This window comes from Schistocerca serialis, unplaced genomic scaffold (genome assembly GCF_023864345.2).
Source record: "Schistocerca serialis cubense isolate TAMUIC-IGC-003099 unplaced genomic scaffold, iqSchSeri2.2 HiC_scaffold_1158, whole genome shotgun sequence".
NCBI lineage: Eukaryota > Metazoa > Arthropoda > Insecta > Orthoptera > Acrididae > Schistocerca > Schistocerca serialis.
The window spans coordinates 7,501-12,500 of NW_026047357.1; the positions used below are offsets into that span (position 1 = coordinate 7,501).

Below are 5,000 nucleotides of genomic sequence, written 5' to 3' on the forward strand. Positions count from 1 at the left end.
TACGTTGTGCCTTAACCTAACCTACGTTGTGCCTTAACCTAACCTATGTTGTGCCTTAACCTAACCTATGTTGTGCCTTAACCTAACCTATGTTGTGCCTTAACCTAACCTATGTTGTGCCTTAACCTAACCTATGTTGTGCCTTAACCTAACCTATGTTGTGCCTTAACCTAACCTACGTTGTGCCTTAACCTAACCTACGTTGTGCCTTAACCTAACCTACGTTGTGCCTTAACCTAACCTACGTTGTGCCTTAACCTAACCTACGTTGTGCCTTAACCTAACCTACGTTGTGCCTTAACCTAACCTACGTTGTGCCTTAACCTAACCTACGTTGTGCCTTAACCTAACCTACGTTGTGCCTTAACCTAACCTACGTTGTGCCTTAACCTAACCTACGTTGTGCCTTAACCTAACCTACGTTGTGCCTTAACCTAACCTACGTTGTGCCTTAACCTAACCTACGTTGTGCCTTAACCTAACCTACGTTGTGCCTTAACCTAACCTACGTTGTGCCTTAACCTAACCTACGTTGTGCCTTAACCTAACCTACGTTGTGCCTTAACCTAACCTACGTTGTGCCTTAACCTAACCTACGTTGTGCCTTAACCTAACCTACGTTGTGCCTTAACCTAACCTACGTTGTGCCTTAACCTAACCTACGTTGTGCCTTAACCTAACCTACGTTGTGCCTTAACCTAACCTACGTTGTGCCTTAACCTAACCTACGTTGTGCCTTAACCTAACCTACGTTGTGCCTTAACCTAACCTATGTTGTGCCTTAACCTAACCTATGTTGTGCCTTAACCTAACCTATGTTGTGCCTTAACCTAACCTATGTTGTGCCTTAACCTAACCTATGTTGTGCCTTAACCTAACCTATGTTGTGCCTTAACCTAACCTATGTTGTGCCTTAACCTAACCTATGTTGTGCCTTAACCTAACCTATGTTGTGCCTTAACCTAACCTATGTTGTGCCTTAACCTAACCTACGTTGTGCCTTAACCTAACCCATATTGTACCTTAACCTAACCCATATTGTACCTTAACCTAACCCATATTGTACCTTAACCTAACCCATATTGTACCTTAACCTAACCCATATTGTACCTTAACGTAACCTAATTTGTGCCTTAACGTAACCTAATTTGTGCCTTAACGTAACCTAATTTGTGCCTTAACGTAACCTAATTTGTGCCTTAACGTAACCTAATTTGTGCCTTAACGTAACCTAATTTGTGCCTTAACGTAACCTAATTTGTGCCTTAACGTAACCTAATTTGTGCCTTAACGTAACCTAATTTGTGCCTTAACGTAACCTAATTTGTGCCTTAACGTAACCTAATTTGTGCCTTAACGTAACCTAATTTGTGCCTTAACGTAACCTAATTTGTGCCTTAACGTAACCTAATTTGTGCCTTAACGTAACCTAATTTGTGCCTTAACGTAACCTAATTTGTGCCTTAACGTAACCTAATTTGTGCCTTAACGTAACCTAATTTGTGCCTTAACGTAACCTAATTTGTGCCTTAACGTAACCTAATTTGTGCCTTAACGTAACCTAATTTGTGCCTTAACGTAACCTAATTTGTGCCTTAACGTAACCCATGTTGTGCCTTAACGTAACCCATGTTGTGCCTTAACGTAACCCAATTTGTGCCTTAACGTAACCCATGTTGTGCCTTAACCTAACCTATATTGTGCCTCAACCTAACCTATATTGCGCCTTAACCTGACGCACGTTGTCGCTGAACCTGCTCTGTAATTGTTATGCAACTCGTTAAATTAGTGTAGTGTTGCCTAACCGCAACCCTCGCAATATAGTTCGCTATTCGCACTGCCCGGTCCCCTGTGTATCGCGTCATGTTAAACACCTTGCAGGTGTTGCTGACTTTCCACATGCTCCTGCTATACACTGTAATGTGGATAGCAGCAGGACGTACATGCCCCCCCCCCTTCCCCCCTGCCTTCGCAAGCTGGTCGTTGAGAAGTTTGCATGTTCAATGCCCTTCGCATGCCGACGTACTCAGCCTACGTTGTGGTACGGCCTGTCACCTGTCCGCCGATGTACGCAAAACCCACAAACTGTACTGCACATTGGTCCGTATGTACTGAATGATACATCGTGGCACATGTGTGACCGTACGACGACTGCGCCTAGCAACGGCAGACCATACAGTCCAAATATTGTGCACGCAGCTACGTGTCGTCTCCCTATAAGAGCTGGATTGCAGTGTGGTACGCCATTCAGACGTGTGGGAGGAACGGACGCCCTGGATGGCGATCAGCATGAGCAGTCTGTTGATGTAGTGGAGCGTGTATTCGGACGTAGTCGTCTCTTCTCACACACCGTGATAGCATGTTGCACCGCGTTCCACATCTGCGACATCCTGCAGAGGCCGGCTGACAGTCGTTCGCGCAATGGACACCGCATACGTACGGGGGCTACCTTCCACGTGTTCTCGAGGCGTGCACATGTTGTTGCGTCTATGTGGGCAGACGTAGTGTGTTGTGACACCTGACACAGGCATGCAATACTCGTTGCAAATGGCGATGGACGTCTACGTTTGCTGGTGACGTTACGCAAATGAACAACAGGTAACCCGTTGTGGTGCGGTTGTTCTCGCTAGAGGTGAATCAGTGTTGGCGACGATCGGTCGAGCTATTAACCGGTTGTTTCAGGGATACCCACCATGCCCACGAACGTGAAAGGGGACCCACCATGCCCACGAACGCGAAAGGGGATCTGGGTGTGAGGCGATACGCGGCGGTGGCTGGGTGGGACCGTCCCCGGCCGGTGAGGGGGGGCCGCCCGGCGTGCTGGCAGCGCGGTGCGTGGGCGCACGCGCTACAGCCGGCTGGTGGGGGCGGCCAGTGGCAGGCGCGCCGGCCGACGGACGCGGCAGGCGGCGCAGCTGCGCGCCGGCGCCCCCTGCTCGCGGCGCCTTGCGGCCAAAGTAGGTCCTCGCGGGCCCGGTGCGAAGCGCGGTGGCCATCTGCAGTGTGCTGGTCCGATTGAGGACTGTGTGCGCTGAGGATGCGCCGCCGCCCGGCGCTCGGCGCCGCGACGCCGTCTGCTGCTCGGTCGCCCCAGCGGTTCTCGCAGGTGGTTTGTATCGCAGCTGTGCGGACGTGTTGGCGCGTGCGCTGTGCTGGGAGAGTTCGCTTCGGCACCCAAGTGGGGCTTTTGTCCTTCTGTGGCGCTGGCGTTGGAGCTGCCGGTCACCGTAGGTGGCGCGTGTTGTCTCCCGCCGGCAATGCCACGACAGCACGCTCCCGGGCCTCTGTCGGCAGCGGCAAGCTCAGTTGGGAGCACGGGTGGTCGCACCTAAAGCGTCTACTCGCCTAACTCCGGGCGATTGCGCCTCTCTCGAACCCGACCAAGTACTTAGGACGGCGCTGCGCGCCGCCGGGACCTGAGAGGGTTTCGAGGTGTGTTGTGCAGGGGAGCTCAGCCTCCTCCTGTTTGCAGAATAATTGAGCGGACGCTTGCGTGTTCGCGCGGGCCCCCGGGACACACTCCCGGGCGGCCGGCTGCTCAGCTCTAGTTGACGCAGCTCCCTGGTTGATCCTGCCAGTAGTCATATGCTTGTCTCAAAGATTAAGCCATGCATGTCTCAGTACAAGCCGCATTAAGGTGAAACCGCGAATGGCTCATTAAATCAGTTATGGTTCCTTAGATCGTACCCACGTTACTTGGATAACTGTGGTAATTCTAGAGCTAATACATGCAAACAGAGTCCCGACCAGAGATGGAAGGGACGCTTTTATTAGATCAAAACCAATCGGTCGGCTCGTCCGGTCCGTTTGCCTTGGTGACTCTGAATAACTTTGGGCTGATCGCACGGTCCTCGTACCGGCGACGCATCTTTCAAATGTCTGCCTTATCAACTGTCGATGGTAGGTTCTGCGCCTACCATGGTTGTAACGGGTAACGGGGAATCAGGGTTCGATTCCGGAGAGGGAGCCTGAGAAACGGCTACCACATCCAAGGAAGGCAGCAGGCGCGCAAATTACCCACTCCCGGCACGGGGAGGTAGTGACGAAAAATAACGATACGGGACTCATCCGAGGCCCCGTAATCGGAATGAGTACACTTTAAATCCTTTAACGAGTATCTATTGGAGGGCAAGTCTGGTGCCAGCAGCCGCGGTAATTCCAGCTCCAATAGCGTATATTAAAGTTGTTGCGGTTAAAAAGCTCGTAGTTGGATTTGTGTCCCACGCTGTTGGTTCACCGCCCGTCGGTGTTTAACTGGCATGTATCGTGGGACGTCCTGCCGGTGGGGCGAGCCGAAGGCGTGCGACCGCCTCGTGCGTGCTCGTGCGTCCCGAGGCGGACCCCGTTGAAATCCTACCAGGGTGCTCTTTATTGAGTGTCTCGGTGGGCCGGCACGTTTACTTTGAACAAATTAGAGTGCTTAAAGCAGGCAAGCCCGCCTGAATACTGTGTGCATGGAATAATGGAATAGGACCTCGGTTCTATTTTGTTGGTTTTCGGAACCCGAGGTAATGATTAATAGGGACAGGCGGGGGCATTCGTATTGCGACGTTAGAGGTGAAATTCTTGGATCGTCGCAAGACGAACAGAAGCGAAAGCATTTGCCAAGTATGTTTTCATTAATCAAGAACGAAAGTTAGAGGTTCGAAGGCGATCAGATACCGCCCTAGTTCTAACCATAAACGATGCCAGCCAGCGATCCGCCGCAGTTCCTCCGATGACTCGGCGGGCAGCCTCCGGGAAACCAAAGCTTTTGGGTTCCGGGGGAAGTATGGTTGCAAAGCTGAAACTTAAAGGAATTGACGGAAGGGCACCACCAGGAGTGGAGCCTGCGGCTTAATTTGACTCAACACGGGAAACCTCACCAGGCCCGGACACCGGAAGGATTGACAGATTGATAGCTCTTTCTTGATTCGGTGGGTGGTGGTGCATGGCCGTTCTTAGTTGGTGGAGCGATTTGTCTGGTTAATTCCGATAACGAACGAGACTCTAGCCTGCTA

The 5,000-nt window shown here is 51.4% G+C and overlaps 1 non-coding gene across 1 annotated transcript in view; it reads left to right on the plus strand.

The window, feature by feature from the left end:
- The first annotated feature begins 3,558 nt into the window (after nt 1–3,558).
- LOC126433154 (small subunit ribosomal RNA) overlaps nt 3,559–5,000 on the plus strand; it is a 1,909-nt gene continuing 467 nt past the window's right edge. Inside the window, exon 1 of the ribosomal RNA XR_007578277.1 lies at nt 3,559–5,000. This exon is cut by the window's right edge and continues 467 nt beyond it. This is a non-coding gene — a ribosomal RNA (small subunit ribosomal RNA).